General features: G+C 44.2%; 1 pseudogene; it reads right to left on the reverse strand.

Moving 5' to 3' along the window:
* Nucleotides 1–17,098, reverse strand: part of LOC120035678 — a 154,540-nt pseudogene that overhangs the window by 88,399 nt on the left and 49,043 nt on the right.

Raw genomic sequence — 17,098 nt, forward strand, 5'->3', positions numbered from 1 at the left:
AGAGACTGGCATGCATAGTATTTATATAAGCCCTCTGATTACAATTAAGAGCAAAACGTGCCGCTCTGTTCTGGGCCAGCTGCAGCTTTACTAGGTCTTTCCTTGCAGCACTGGACCACACGACTGGACAATAATCAAGATTAGACAAAACTAGAGCCTGCAGAACTTGCTTTTTGGAGTGTGGTGTCAAAAAAGCAGAGCATCTCTTTATTGCGGCTAGACCTCTCCCCATCTTTACAACCATTGAATCTATATGTTTTGACCATGACAGTTTACAATCTAAGGTAATGCCAAGTAATTTAGTCTCCTCAACTTGTTCAACAGCAACACAATTCATTACCAGATTCAGCAGAGGTCTAGAACTTAAGGAATGATTTGTACCAAATACAATGCTCTTAGTTTTAGAGATGTTCAGGACCAGTTTATTACTGGCCACCCATTCCAAAACAGACTGCAACTCTTTGTTAAGTGTTTCAGTGACTTCATTAGCTGTGGTTGCTGATGCTTATATGGTTGAATCATCAGCATACATGGACACACATGCTTTGTTTAATGCCAGTGGCAGGTCATTGGTAAGAATAGAAAAGAGTAGAGGGCCTAGAGAGCTGCCCTGAGGTACATTACACTTTATATGTTTGACATTAGAGAAGCTTCCATTAAAAACCCTCTGAGTTCTAGTAGATAGATAGCTCTGAATCCACATTATGGCAGAGGTTGAAAAGCCATAGCACAGACATTCTTAAACAACAGGTTATGGTCAATAATATCAAAGGCTGCACTGAAATCTAACAGTACAGCTCCCACAATCTTCTTGTTATCAATTTCTCTCAACCATTCATCAGTCATTTGTGTCAGTGCAGCACATGTTGAGTGTCCTTCTCTATAAGCATGCTGAAAGTCTGTTTTTCATTTGTTTACAGAGAAATATCATTGTATTTGGTCAAACACAATTTTTCCCAACAGTTTGCTAAGAGCTGGCAGCAAGCTTATAGGTCTGCTGTTAGAACCAGTAAAGACAGTGTTTACCACTCTTGGGTAGTGGAATTACTTTGGCATTCCTCCAGGCCTGAGGACAAAGACTTTCCTCTAGGCCCAGATTAAAAATATGACAGATAGGAGTGGCTATAGAGTCAGCTACTGTCCTCAGTAGCTTCCCATCTAAGTTGTCAATGTCATTATTGATCGATAACAATTTTACAAAATGTAATACTTGCACTGCTTTTCTTTCATTATGATTTTTTACAAGTTTTTTTTCCATCATTCTTTATATCATTGATCTTGGCTTCCTAATAAAATGTATTATTTTGTTGAGTTTGGTCACATCCTTTCTCCATTTGCCAGCCAGATGTGCAGCCAGACTTATTAGCCACTCCTCTTGCCCAAACTCTTTCAAACATACAGTTTTTAAATTCCTCATCAATCCATGGAGCCTTAACAGTTCTAACAGTCAGTTTCTTAACAGGTACATGTTTATCAATAATTGGAAGAAGCAATTTCATATGGTTTTCCCACAGTCTGAGCTTTTGTAAGCCTTCTCCTCTATGTGCAGTCTCATGTGTTCTTTCAGGTTGTTTAATTGGTTAAAACTCTTTCCAGACTGGGAGCAGTGGTAAGGCTTCTCCCCTGTGTGTATTCGCTCGTGTTTTTTGGGAGCAGTGGTAAGGCCTCTCCCCTGTGTGTATTCTCTCGTGTTTTTTCAGGTTCCCTGACCGGTTAAAACACTTGCCACACTGGGAGCAGTGGTAAGGCTTCTCCCCTGTGTGTATTATCTCATGTTCTTTCAGATGCCCTGACCGGCTGAAACACTTCCCACACTGGGAGCAGTGGTAAGGCTTCTCCACTGTGTGTATTGTCTCGTGTTTTTTCAGATCCCCTGACTGGCTGAAAAACTTTCCACACTGGGAGCATTGGTAAGGCTTCTCCCCTGTGTGTATTCTCTTGTGTTGTTTCAGGTTCCATAACTGGTTAAAACACTTGCCACACTGGGAGCAGTGGTAAGGCTTCTCCCCTGTGTGTATTATCTCATGAACTTTCAGGGTCCCTAAATGGTTAAAACTCTTTCCACACTGGGAGCAGTGGTAAGGCTTCTCCCCTGTGTGTATTCTCTCGTGATTTTTCAGGTTCCCTGACCGGTTAAAACACTTGCCACACTGGGAGCAGTGGTAAGGCTTCTCCCCTGTGTGTATTATCTCATGTTCTTTCAGATGCCCTGACTGGTTGAAACACTTTCCACACTGGGAGCATTGGTAAGGCTTCTCCCCTGTGTGTATTATCTCATGAACTTTCAGGATCCTTAAATGGTTAAAACTCTTTCCACACTGGGAGCAGTGGTAAGGCTTCTCCCCTGTGTGTATTCTCTCATGTTTTTTCAGATCCCCTGACTGGTTAAAACTCTTTCCACACTGCAAGCAGTGGTAAGATTTCTCCCCTGTGTGTATTCTCTCATGTCGGTACAGGTCCCTTAACTGGTTAAAACACTTTCCACAGTGGGAACACTGGTGTCTTCTTGTTGGTTTGGACGTCCCTGGCTCTGGTTCCTCTGAGTCTGGTCTTTCTCCTGCCAAAGACAGTGTGTTTAAAAAAAAAAGAGATCTGAATGAAACCTCCACATGATAAATAGGCCTTGCTACGAGGGTAAATCCTAATCAGATCGCTCAATAAGCTAAGGCCAGTTTTAACAATCTTAGTGTGATTTTAAAACAAATGTTGTAGAGTTTCCTGGTAATTACTGATAATGTTTACATTACTTATTTATTCATTCTGTTTTACAAGTCAGAACACAAAAAACTAAACCGTTCTTGGACACTCAAGACACAGATGTCGCTTAATTCCAATCGAGCAGGTGGTTCTAAATATATAACTTTCATAGCTGTATGATACAGAATGCGACCTACAGTCGTGGCCAAAAGTTTTGAGAATGACACAAATATTAATTTCCACAAAGTTTGCTGCTTCAGTGTCTTCAGATATTTTTGTCAGATGTTACTATGACATACTGAAGTATAATTACAAGCATTTCATAAGTGTCAAAGGCTTTTATTGGCAATGACATGAAGTTGATGCAAAGAGTCAATATTTGCAGTGTTGACCTTCTTTTTCAAGACCTCTGCAATCCACCCTGGTGTCAATTAACTTCTGGGCTAAAACATCCTGACTGATGGCAGCCCATTCTTGCATAATCAATGCTCGGAGTTTGTCAGAATTTGTGGGTTTTTGTTTGTCCACCCGCCTCTTGAGGATTGACCACAAGTTCTCAATGGGATTAAGGTCTGGGGAGATTCCTGGCCATGGACCCAAAATATTGATGTTTTGTTCCCCGAGCCACTTATCACGTTTGCCTTATGGCAAGGTGCTCCATCATGCTGGAAAAGACATTGTTCGTCACCGAACTGTTACTGGATGGTTGGGAGAAGTTGCTCTCGGAGGATTTGTTGGTGTTATTCCTTATTCATGGCTGTGTTCTTAGGCAACATTGTGAGTGAGCCCACACTCTTGGCTGAAAGCAACCCCACACATGAATGGTCTCAGGATGCTTTACCGTTGTCATGACACAGGACTGATGGAAGCGCTCACCTTGTCTTCTCCGGACAAGCTTTTTTCCAGATGCCCCAAACAATCGAAAAGGGGATTCCTCAGAGAAAATGACTTTACCCCAGTCCTCAGCAGTCCAATCCCTGTACCCTTTGCAGAATATCAGTCTGTGTGCAGATGCACTCACACCTGCCTGCTGCCATTCCCGAGCAAGCTCTGTACTGGTGGTGCCCTGATCCCGCTGCTGAATCAACTTTAGGAGACGGTCCTGGCGCTTGCTGGACTTTCTTGGGTTCCCTGAAGCCTTCTTCACAACAATTAAACCGCTCTGAAGCCTTCTTCACAACAATTGAACCGCTCTCCTTGAAGTTCTTGATGATCTGATAAATGGTTGATTTAGGTGCAATCTTACTGGCAGCAATATCCTTGCCTGTGAAGCCTTTTTTGTGCAAAGCAATGATGACGGCACGTGTTTCCTTGCAGGTAACCATGGGTGACAGAGGAAGAACAATGATTCCAAGCACCACCCACCTTTTGAAGCTTCCAGTTTTGGGGGGGATTCAGTTCATTTGCATGGCAAAGAGGGACTTTGCAATTAATTACAACTCATCTGATCACTATTCATAACATTCTGGAGTATATGCAAATTGCCATCATACAAACTGAGGCAGCAGACTGTGAAAATTCATATTTGTGTCATTCTCAAAACGTTTGGCCACAACTTTACACACTTCCTTAAACATAAAATAAGTAAATAACAAATTTTAAGTGGAAGTCCAAAACTTATTTTTACATCGAAGACACAAAGCACATCAGTAAAATCTCCCCGTTGTCGAAAGGGTTCGACACATGCTGTTTAAATGGCCCAATTTCTTATTTAGACGTTCACAGATTTTCAACATTGGGTCGAGCTGTGTCATTGGCCAACGAGACAAGGGAACCAGTTTGTTGAGTTGTCTATAGTCAACGGTAAGACACCATTTACCGGTTGGTTTTAGAACAGATGTCAGAATCGACATCCAGCCTGAACGTTGATGTGTCGTCAAGTGGCAATATGGGGGTTACTGCGAATGCCTTTGACAGCCATCTAGGTCTAGGGAGGATGGAAGAGGCCCAATCACGGGAACAACCAGTTCAAAATCATGGAAGAAGTAATCGATCAATGTTCCTAGCTGAGTGTGCCGAGGAATGGAAATATCCGCTTGAGTCAGATTTTGTACCAGGGGGTAAGTGGATCTAGTGGTCAGTTCCAACAGCGGGTTGCCATTGATAGTTAGCCCCAAGTCGAATAGTTGCGGAGAGGGTTGGAAGAACGCAGTGGTGCCTTCCACCCGGTATCCGGGCGCCAGGTTCAGACTTACAGAAACCTCTGTGGTTCTTCCCGGAATCATCATGGCGGACTCAGAGGTACTGGTGCACTGTCCATCTCTGCTGGTGGGCACTGAGGTACTGGTGCACTGTCCATCTCTGCTGCTGGGCACTGAGGTACTGGTGCACTGTCCATCTCTGCTGGTGGGCACTGAGGTACTGGTGCACTGTCCATCTCTGCTGCTGGGCACTGAGGTACTGGTGCACTGTCCATCTCTGCTGGTGGGCACTGAGGTACTGGTGCACTGTCCATCTCTGCTGGTGGGCACTGAGGTACTGGTGCACTGTCCATCTCTGCTGGTGGGCACTGAGGTACTGGTGCACTGTCCATCTCTGCTGCTGGGCACTGAGGTACTGGTGCACTGTCCATCTCTGCTGCTGGGCACTGAGGTACTGGTGCACTGTCCATCTCTGCTGGTGGGCACTGAGGTACTGGTGCACTGTCCATCTCTGCTGGTGGGCACTGAGGTACTGGTGCACTGTCCATCTCTGCTGCTGTGCACTGAGGTACTGGTGCACTGTCCATCTCTGCTGCTGGGCACTGAGGTACTGGTGCACTGTCCATCTCTGCTGCTGGGCACTGAGGTACTGGTGCACTGTCCATCTCTGCTGCTGGGCACTGAGGTACTGGTGCACTGTCCATCTCTGCTGGTGGGCACTGAGGTACTGGTGCACTGTCCATCTCTGCTGCTGTGCACTGAGGTACTGGTGCACTGTCCATCTCTGCTGCTGGGCACTGAGGTACTGGTGCACTGTCCATCTCTGGTGGTGTGCACTGAGGTACTGGTGCACTGTCCATCTCTGGTGGTGGGCACTGAGGTACTGGTGCACTGTCCATCTCTGCTGCTGGGCACTGAGGTACTGGTGCACTGTCCATCTCTGCTGGTGGGCACTGAGGTACTGGTGCACTGTCCATCTCTGCTGGTGGCCACTGAGGTACTGGTGCACTGTCCATCTCTGCTGGTGGCCACTGAGGTACTGGTGCACTGTCCATCTCTGCTGCTGGGCACTGAGGTACTGGTGCACTGTCCATCTCTGCTGGTGGCCACTGAGGTACTGGTGCACTGTCCATCTCTGCTGGTGGCCACTGAGGTACTGGTGCACTGTCCATCTCTGCTGGTGGCCATAGTTGAGGGCTAAACTGGAGAGAACCTTCACAAGGCCTCCGCCTGATGGTCTATTTTGGAGAGCGTCTGTCACAATGTCTGCATTTTTCTCGCTTATCTAACATTTTCAGCCCCTGTGCATAGTTAGGATTTGCATCGTTGCTGAGGTCAGTGATCAATCTTTCCGTGGGTGAAGGTCCACTGATTAGAGGGGGAATGGGTGGAAACACATCTGATGGATTGCTCGTTGTTATAATGATCAGTTATTTCACTTTACGTAATATTTGGGTTTTTGAGTTGGAGGCTGCAAACACAATTTAACTCAGTTTGTAAATGTCAATGAATCATCAAGACTGAGTCAGTAATGCGAGTTGGTTATTACTGAACTTGCCAAAACAGATTTGATTGATTAAATCGATTTTAATGATAAATCTAACCTGTATAGGCTATTTGGGAATTTTAACTTTAATTCACCTGAAAGAGTTGCTATCGCTAAGTTAACGTTAAAAAGATTAACGATGTCTCATTGGTTAGAAGACATTAGTTTGGGTATTATTCCAATAACCAACCTGGAAAGGTAGTGTATCAATTTAATGTATGTATTAAATTGAATGAGACAATAATATCCAATCAGTTGAGACTGGTTTGATATCATACAGCGTAACCTGAATTATTTTAAAGTAATTACTGCCGATTCTTCACCACCGGAGGTCTCTATTAACACTAGATAAAATCGCCAAGGTATCAGGGAAGGTGGAATTTCACAATGCTGTTAAAAGGTCTCCCTAAACACCATTGAACTGGTAAAACGGATTTAATCTATTAATCAATTTGAAAGATTTGTCAACCCTGTATATGCTAAAGGTATTAGCTTTAATTAACCTGACATAGTTGTTATATCTAAGTTAATGTGGAAAAGTTTAACCATCTCATTGGTTAGAAGACATTAGTGTGTGTATTATTCCAATAACCAACCTGGAAAGGTAGTGTAGCAATTTAATGTATTGTAATGACCCGGCTGGGTCATAAAGGGAAAAGAGACGGACTCTAGGTGTGCAGGTCAGAACACAGGTTTATTCCTAAACTGGGCTATTGTTCCGGCCACAGCCCACGCCGCTAAATGCCGAACGTACACAATGTTACCATGTCGAGTTAAGGGTCACTCTCATAGGAACAGATCAAGGCCCCGAACAGAAAAGAAAGAAAGATGAGACAGTAATCCCTATTTATGCATTTCCAAACCCCGCGGGATTACCCATCATACCCCCCCAACCTTTCCATCTGTCCTGACATATTTAACCCCTGCTAGTAGCCATGAGAACCATAACACACCCACAAACACAGAACACAATACCGGGTCGTTACAGTATGTATTAAATTGAATGAGACAATGATATCCAATCAGTTGAGACTGGATTGATATCCTACAGCGTAACCTGAATTATTTCATGAAAAATGACTGGCGATTCTTCGCCAGAGGTTACTGATAGCGCAAGCTGAGATCTCACATGATTCCCGCCCGGCGCGGGAATTCACTATGAACAAAGGGGAAAACAAAAATGGCTGCTCCCCTTTCTTAGCTTAGCATCTGGCGCAATGCTTAGCTTTCCTTCCACTTCGCCGCGCAAGGGAAGTCCCCCCAACAAGGGAACGGGTTTACTAGGTGACGTCTCACGTTCAACCCTTAAACTCTTCACGTGACCAAATGCGAGAGGTAGAAAGATAATGGCTTCGGTCAAACGAATATATCTACTCAAATTTCCGTAATGGCTGGCTCATATGTCCTCTGCTCTAGGAATTGCTTATGACCGAGTCAGATCACTCCTGAAAGCGACCTACTAGTTGGGCCACTAGTATTATTCTCAGAATGTCTGCATCGGCTGGTACATATGCCCTAGCTCGTAGCATTCAGTAGACCCTCCGACACACTGGCTTTCGTCAGATGTACCACAGGGGTGGTTCTCTCCCGACCAGTATCTGGGTGAAATGGAACGACACACACACCCTTCTCCCACACCAGTCCTGCCTATAGCTATTAATGGTATATATGTATCTTGCTACACAATTGGTATGGAATTAACCCAAAAGTGCGGCCATAGTTTTATCTTCGATGCCTCCCACGGGGTGCCAATATGTCGTGACGTTGTATTAGTTAATGTGACGACTGCTGCTCATCGAATGATTAACGGTTTATAATTGCGTGATTAAATGAATCAGACAATTATTAACTCATTAACCTGGGCACCATGGGGAAATTAGTTTTATTGAGTTTCTATTTCCCAAATTACCTCAAAGAATATCAGAACATCGATTTTACAACAGTCGCTAATTAATCAATTTCCTCTACATTCTGAACGTCGCATAATCCGGGAATCTGCATCATTGAGAAATAATGAATTGAAGTTGGAACATTTGTGACATTTGTAGACTAGAGATTAAGAATGTTGGGCCATTAACCGAGAAGTCGCTGGTTCGAATCCAAACGCCCGCAAGGTAGAAAAAAGCTGCCGTTCTACCCTTGAGCAAGGCAGTTAACCCCCAACAACTGCTCCCCGGGCGCCGATAACGTGGACGTCGATTAAGGCAGCCCCCGCACCACTCTGATTCAGAGGGGTTGGGTTCAATGCGGAAGACACATTTAGGGTGAATGGATTCAGTTGTGACTGACTAGATATCCCCTTTCCTTTCCCATCCCAGTCCTCCTTTAAGACTCCATAATGTTTCATCATTAGATGCTACAGTCCTCCTTTAAGAGAGATCTTTGATGAAAACCTGCTGCTTGAACAGAGTTCTGAGTATAGGGTCTGAATACTTAAGTAAATGTAATATTTCAGTTTTGTATTTTTTGGTAAATTAGCAAAATTATCAAACAAAAATGTTTGGTATTGTGTTTTTAGAAAAAGGCTGTAATGTAACAAAATGTGGAAAAAGTCAAGGGGTCTGAATACTTTCAGGAGGCACTGTACTCTCCGATAGCAACGGCCAATAGCAGACCACTTCCTATATCAGGGACATAGTCGCTCCCGTCTTCCATGTGTGAAAGGTAACCTGGTGAATATCATAGAATCAGGGTTCTGTTAGGTAACCTGGTGAATATCATAGAATCAGGGTTCTGTTAGGTAACCTGGTGAATACCATAGAATCAGGGTTTTGTTAGGTAACCTGGTGAATATCATAGAATCAGGGTTCTGTTAGGTAACCTGGTGAATATCATAGAATCAGGGTTCTGTTAGGTAACCTGGTGAATATCATAGAATCAGGGTTCTGTTAGGTAACCTGGTGAATATCATAGAATCAGGGTTCTGTTAGGTAACCTGGTGAATATCATAGAATCAGGGTTCTGTTAGGGAACCTTCAGTTCTATTTCAGTGACTCGTTAGTCTCTCACTTTGGGGATATAGTCAACTACCACAGAGCTCATATACTCTCTGATGCCAAGTCTAGACAGGATCATCCCTCAGAGGTCCCCACTCTACTCACCGTATGTGTAGTGATGTCCAGTCAGTAGAACCTCATGAAGGTACATCACCACAACATGCTGCATTACAGATCTCTTGAACAGAGATGCCTTTGAACAATGCCTATGTTGTAGCCATACCTCTGGTGGATTGAGCCATCAAGCCCTCCGGAGGTGTCAGATCCTTGCTACTATAGAATCTCATGAAGATATGGGGGTGTAACTCATTATACGGATATAATGGCTGAAGTAAAGCAGTTTTAAACAAGATAAATCTAATTTCTATTCTTTCCAGCGGCTCCAACAGCAGAAATGGCCTCAAGTAAAACATAAAAATCCCAGGATGGGACTAGCTGTTTGGGTACTGGGCGTAGGTGACCCTTCATAAAACAACAGATCAGGGGGTGTTCCACTGTATAGTTGTTGCAGCCTAAATGGCAGCCAAATATACATTTATAGTTGAAAAGGTTTTCCTTCGTCAGAAGGCAGAGTAGCTCTGAAACAGAGCAACAAAGGGACTGATTTGTTTCTGATCTCACCATCTGTTAAATACACTGTGCTATAGTAATTATTGTGCTATAGTGAGTGTGTGGCTCTAGAACTCTAAATATAGTTTATTCTCAAGGAGAGCGGTCACGTGTGTTGAGAAGCAGAGGATCACTGGTTTGAGCAGGGACAGTGGAGGAAACTAAACTGTTAGCAGCACACTGGTGTCAGTTACACATTTTATTAATAAAATTAGTCATTTCCAAATGAACCATGTTCTTTAAGGTCAATATGTTGGAGTTCAGGCTTTACTTGACCTGTTAAAGTAGGAAATGAAATGAACTTTGTCCATTACAGAGACGAAGGTCAAGACAAAAAAGGAGCTTGTTTTAAAATATATATTGGCCTGTTTAACAAGTTGTGTAGATCAGATGTTAATGATGCAATACAGACCACATTTAAGTGTCTGGAGTTTAGTTTGTGTGTTCTACAGTCTTGTAAAGATAGGGGGGGTTGACTGGGACAGGCAATGTAACATCCATCATGTTTTAAGGAAAAGGTTTTGTAAAACAAGCACCTTACATCAGATCATCTTGAAACTTTCTCTCTAAAGCTAACTTTCCTCAAGGTTTTATATGGTCTATTGGTTTCTCTCTTTTCATTGGCAGAAACCTTTTTCAGTGTTATATTCATAACATCCATATCCACCAGTCTATCTTCCTGTCAACTAACAGAACTCTGCTGGTTGTCCTGGTAACAGATACCAGTGGGCAGATCTATTGTATTTGTTCAAACTAAACTACAGCACTTACTTTGATGAGTCAAATCTGATCCTTTCTTTTCTTCTCTTCCTCTCACAGTTCCACTCAGCCCCGTTGTTTTCCTGCAGTCCACCAGCAGCACAGACAAGGCTGCCCAACGGCGCCTGAACTGTCCGTCTGCCAAGCGCCGCATGAACTGCCCGTCTGCCATGAGCCTACAGAACCTTCCGCCAGACAGGAGCAGCCAAAGCCTTCCGCCAGACAGGATCAGTCTGAGCCATCCGTCTCCGCAGCGCCATCTGAGCCATCCGTCTCCGCAGCGCCATCTGAGCCATCCGTCTCCGCAGCGCCATCTGAGCCGTCCGTCTCCGCAGCGCCATCTGAGCCGTCCGTCTCCGCAGCGCCATCTGAGCCATCCGTCTCCTCAGCGCCATCTGAGCCATCCGTCTCCCCAGCGCCATCTGAGCCATCCGTCTCCCCAGCGCCATCTGAGCCATCCGTCTCCCCAGCGCCGTCTGAGCCATCCGTCTGTCCCGAGCCATTAGAGCCGCCCGTCTGTCCCGAGCCGTCAGAGCCGTTAGTCAGTCAGGAGCCGCTAGAGCCATTCGTCAGTCAGGATCTGCCAGAGCCGCCAACCAGACAGGATCTGCCAGAGCCGCCAACCAGACAGGATCTGCCAGGGCCGCCAACCAGACAGGATCTGCCAGAGCCGCCAACCAGACAGGATCTGCCAGAGCCGCCAACCAGACAGGATCTGCCAGAGCCGCCAACCAGACAGGATCTGCCAGAGCCGCCAACCAGACAGGATCTGCCAGAGCCGTCAGCCAGCCATGAGCGTCCAGAGCCGTCAGCCAGCCATGAGCGTCCAGAGCCGTCAGCCAGCCATGAGCGTCCAGAGCCGTCAGCCAGCCATGAGCGTCCAGAGCCGTCAGCCAGCCATGAGCGTCCAGAGCCGTCAGCCAGCCATGAGCGTCCAGAGCCGTCAGCCAGTCATGAGCTGTCCCTCAGCCCAGAGCGGCTATTTATCCAGAACTGCCACTCAGTCCAGAGCTGTCTCTCTGTCCGGAGCTGCCTTTCAGTCCGGAGTTGCCCCTCTATCATGAGCTACCTCTCTATCCTGAGCTACCTCTCTATCCTGAGCTACCTCTCTATCCTGAGCTATCCCTCTGTCCTGAGCTATCCCTCTGTCCTGAGCTATCCCTCTATCCTGGTGCTGCCCCGTGTCTCGATGTTACCCAAAGGATTAAGTGGGTGTAATATGAGGGTGGTCATTTGTAGGGGGAGATGTAAGCTGGGATTGACTATGGTGGGGTGGGGACTTCGCCCTGAGCCTGAGCCACCACCGTGGTCAGATGCCCACCCAGACCCTCCCCTAGACTTTGTGCTGGTGCGCCCGGAGTTCGCACCTTAAGGGGGGGGTTATGTCACGTTCCTGACCTATTTCTGTTAGTTTGTTGTATGTGTTAGTTGGTCAGGACGTGAGTTTGGGTGGGCATTCTATGTTTTCTGTTTCTATGTTGGTTTAAGGGTTGCCTGGTATGGCTCTTAATTAGAGGCAGGTGTTTGGCGTTCCTCTAATTGAGAGTCATATTTAGGTAGGTTGTTTCACAGTGTTCGTGGTGGGTGGTTGTCTCCTGTGTCAGTGTTTGTCGCACCATACGGGACTGTTCGGTTTGTTTTTGTACATCGTCATTTTGTGTAGTCTATTTTCCCTGTTCGTGCGTTCTTCGTGTTTAATGTAAGTTCGTCGTCCAGGTCTGTCTACTCCGTTTGTTGTTTTGTTAGTTATAGTGAAGTTCGTGTTTTTTCGTCTTGTCTTTAAATAAATTATGTGTTCACAACCCGCTGCGCCTTGGTTCAATCCATGCTCCTCCTCTTCGGATGAAGAGGAGGAGGACTACCGTTACAGGTTAAAACTCTTTCCACACTGTGAGCATTGGTAAGGATTCTCCCCTGTGTGTATTCTCTCATGTCGTTTTAGGTCCCCTAACTGGTTAAAACACTTTCCACACTGGGAGCAGTGATAAGGCTTTTCCCCTGTGTGTATTCTCTCATGTCGCTTTAGGTCCCCTAACTGGTAAAAACACTTTCCACACTGGGAGCAGTGAAAAGGCTTCTCCCCTGTGTGTATTCTCTCATGTTTTTTCAGGTAGCTTTTCTGGTTAAAACTCTTTCCACACTGGGAGCAATGGTAAGCCTTCTCCCCATTGTGTATTCTCTCGTGTTGTTTAAGCTCCCATAAGAGGTAACAACCCTTTCCACACTGGGAGCAGTGGTAAGGCTTCTCCCCTGTGTGTATTCTCTCATGTCGTTTCAGGTCCCCAAACTGGTTAAAACACTTTCCACAGTGGGAACACTGGTGTCGTCTTGCTGGTTTGGACGTCCCTGGCTCTGGTTCCTCTGAGTTTGTCCTTTCTCCTGCCAAAGACAGTGTGTTTTTTAAAATAGAGACCCGAATGAAACCTCCACATGATAAAACGGCCTTGCTACGAGGGTAAATCCTAATAGATCCCTCAATAACCTGAGGCCAGTTTTAACAATCTTAGTGTGATTTTAAAAGAAATGTTGTCGAGCTTCCTGGTAATTACTAATAATATGTTTACATTACTTATTTTATTATTATTCATTCTGTTTTACAAGTCAGAACACAAAAAACTAAACAGTTCTAGGACACTGAAGACACAGACGTCGCTGGATTCCAATCGAGCACGTGGTTCTAAATATCTAACTTCATAGCTGTATGATACAGAATGTGACCTACGCACTTCCTTAAACATAAAATAACTTAAGAACATAACATCTCCCCGTTTGACACGCTATTTAAAAATGGCCCAGTTTGTTATTTAGACGTTGACACATTTTCAACATTTTGACTGTTACTGATGTCATGACAGTTTGGGTAAAGTAAAAAATACGGTGAGATATTTTGGGTAGACATTCCTAAAACTGATAGTAACTATATATAGTAAGTTTATATACAGCCATATCATAGAGTCTGAAAAGGCTTGTTCATTCACAATGACAGCATATGTTCCTAAAGCTGATAGTAACTATATATAGTATGTTAAATATACAGCCATATTTTAAAGTCTGAAAAGGCTTGTTCATTCACATGAATTCCCTATGACAGCATATGTTCCTAAAACTGATAGAAACTACACTGTACACAAATATAAACTCAACATGTAAAGTGTTGGTTCCATGTTTCATGAGCTGAAAAAAAAGATTGAATTTTCCCATATGTACAAAAAGCTCATTTCTCTCAAATTGTGCACAAATTTTCACATCCCTGTTCGTGAACATTTATCCTTTGCCAAGATAATCCATCCATCTGACAGGTGTGGCATATCAAGAATCTGATTAAACAGCATTATCATTACACAGGTGCACCTTGTGCTGTGGATAATAAAAGGCCGCTAAAATGTGCAGTTTTGTCACACAACAATGCAGTATCAATTTAACACATTTGCTAATTTAAGACTCAAATTACGTTTAAATGAACGAGTAGATACGTAAACATAATTATGAGCCAAACACTAAGAATAATATACACAAGATTGGTTTAAAGAGCTTCAATGTTTCTGTTTTATGTTTCGCTAGCAAACCACCACGTTGATTGAATCAGAAGCCTTTTGTCGCAGTTGAAGAAGCATCCTGTCCCGTCCACTAGATTACACGTCACGCAAGAAGCATCACCCGAAAGACTCATATCGCCATCTGCTGACTGGAGTGGGTAACGCAGATTGGAGAAAAAACAACCAGATGTTATGTTTTCTCTTCCTTCTTACAGCCAATATTTTCCTCCAGGGCTGACCTGCCCATTAGGCAGGATTTGGTGACAGATTGACGAGGGTGGCATTTTACGAGCTAAATTGACCAAAGCTCATCGCTAACAAAACATAATAACACCTCACATAATGTTGCCCTAAAACTATGACAATTTCTATCACCCAGTGACATATAGGCTATTAAGGTGAGTGTAGGTGAGGCCACATGAAGCAGTGCCTGCTTTGTTTAAGGCAACATGGACAGATACGGCTCTACCTGTGTAGAGCTCATACCCCTTTTCCCTTCCAGTCTCCAAAGTGTCCTTTTGGGTGGTGGTATAATTTGTATTCATTTTTTTGTCATTGTTATTCTGAACCCACTGCCTGCAAGTCATTGTTAAATTTGCCTAACTTTCTTACAGGTAGACCCTCTTTCACTCTCTCTCATCATGTCACAAGCTGACAGGCTCCCAGAGGCAGGGCAATAAAATGCCCCCAGCTCACTCAACTGCCCCTCCCCTCTCCAACAGACATCAACCCAGAACATCCTGAAGACAGAACATCTAAAAGATCATCTGGGAATCCTTTCTTCCTCATGGAGCTTTTTGAAAGTGAGGTGAATATTCAATGTGAAGTTTGTACAGTGGATTCGGAAAGTATTCAGACCCCTTTACTTTTTCCACATTTTGTTAAGTTACAACCTTATTTTAGAATGGATTTAAAAAACGACATATTCAGCAATCTACACACAAAACCCCATAATGAGAAAACAAAAACAGGTTTTATGAAAATGTAGCAAATTTCTTAAAGATCAAAAACAGAAATACCTTATTTACATAACAGTAACTATTCAGACCCTTTGCTATGAGACTGTCAGAGCAAAAACCAAGCCATGAGGTAGAAGGAATTGTCCGTAGAGCTCCGAGACAGGATTGCGTTGAGGCACAGATCTTGGGAAGGGTACCAAAACACTTCTGCAGCATTGAAGGACCCCAAGAACACAGTGTGGTGAAGAAGGCGCAACAGAGCCTCTTCAACCTCAGGAGGCTAAAGAAAGTTGGCTTGTCACCTAAAACACTCACAAATTTTTACAGATGCACAATGAAAGCATCCTGTCGGGCTGTATTACCGCCTGGTACGGACCCTGCACCACCCACAACTGCAAGGCTCTCCAGAGGGTGGTGCGGTCTGCCCAACGCATTACCGGGGGCAAACTACCCACCCTCCAGGACACCTACAGCACCCAATGCCCAAAAATATATAATCAAGGACATAAACCACCGAGCCACTGCCTGTTCACCCCGCTATCATCCAGAAGGCGAGGTCAGTACAAGTGCATTAAATCTGTGACTGACAGACTGAAAAACAACTTCTATCTCAAGGCCATCAGACTGTTAATAAACAGCCATTACTTGCACATTAGAGGCTGCTGCCTATAGGCATAGACTAGAAATCACTAGCCACTTTAAGGAATGGAACACTAGTCACTTTAATAAGTTTACATATCTGGCATTACTCATCTCATATGTATATACTGTATTCTATACTAGTCTACGGTATCCTAGTCCGTTCCGCTCTGATATCGCTCGTCCTTATGTATATAGTCTTATTTCATTCCTACTTATATTTGTGTGTATTGGCTATATGTTGTGCAATTTGTTAGATATTACTTGTTAGATATTACTGCACTGTTGGAGCTAGAAACACACGCATTTCGCTACACCTGCAATAACATCTGCTAATAACGTGTATGTGACCAATAGAATTGGATTTGATATACGTCCTGGATGGCAGGAAACTTGACCCCAGTGATGCACTGGGCTGTACGCACTACCCTCAGTAGTCATATCCCAGTTCAACTATTTGCTTATGGTCTTGGCGACAGCCACTGTGTTCTTTGGGAACTTCAATGCTGCAAAAAAATGTGTCTCCCTTCCCCAGATCTGTGCCTCGACACAATCCTGTGTCGGCGCTCTACGCACCATTCCTTCGACCTCGTGGCTTGGTTTTTGGTCTGACATGCACTGTGAACTGTGGGACCTTATATAGACAGTCGTGTGCCTTTCCAAATCATGTCCAATCAATTGAATTTACCACAGGTGGACTCCAATCAAGTTGTAGAAACATCTCAAGGATGATCAATGGAAACAGCATGCACCTGAGCGAGTCTCATATCAAAGGGTCTGAAAACTTATGTAAATAAGGTATTTCTTTTGATTTTCTATAATTTGCAAACATTTCTAAAAACCTGAATACTTTCCGAAGGCACGGTATGTATATAAACACATGTTTTCCACTAACCCTACCATCCATCCCCTAATTAGAGTAAACTAATGCACAACAACTATTAGCCTTCTACGTCCAGCTTCTACATACTATGTACATTTTACGGACACAATGTATTTTACAATAGTTACATTTAGTTTGTTTTTAATCCTATCCTTCAGTTACCCTAAACCTCGCCCATCTATCTCTGAAGACCATCCAGTCCTATCCTTCAGTTACCCTAAACCTCTCCCATCTATCTCTGAAGACCACCCAGTCCTATCCTTCAGTTACCCTAAACCTCTCCCATCAATCTCTGAAGACCACCCAGTCCTATCCTTCAGTTACCCTAAACCT

The sequence above is a fragment of the Salvelinus namaycush genome, unplaced genomic scaffold, assembly GCF_016432855.1.
Source record: "Salvelinus namaycush isolate Seneca unplaced genomic scaffold, SaNama_1.0 Scaffold109, whole genome shotgun sequence".
Lineage (NCBI taxonomy): Eukaryota > Metazoa > Chordata > Actinopteri > Salmoniformes > Salmonidae > Salvelinus > Salvelinus namaycush.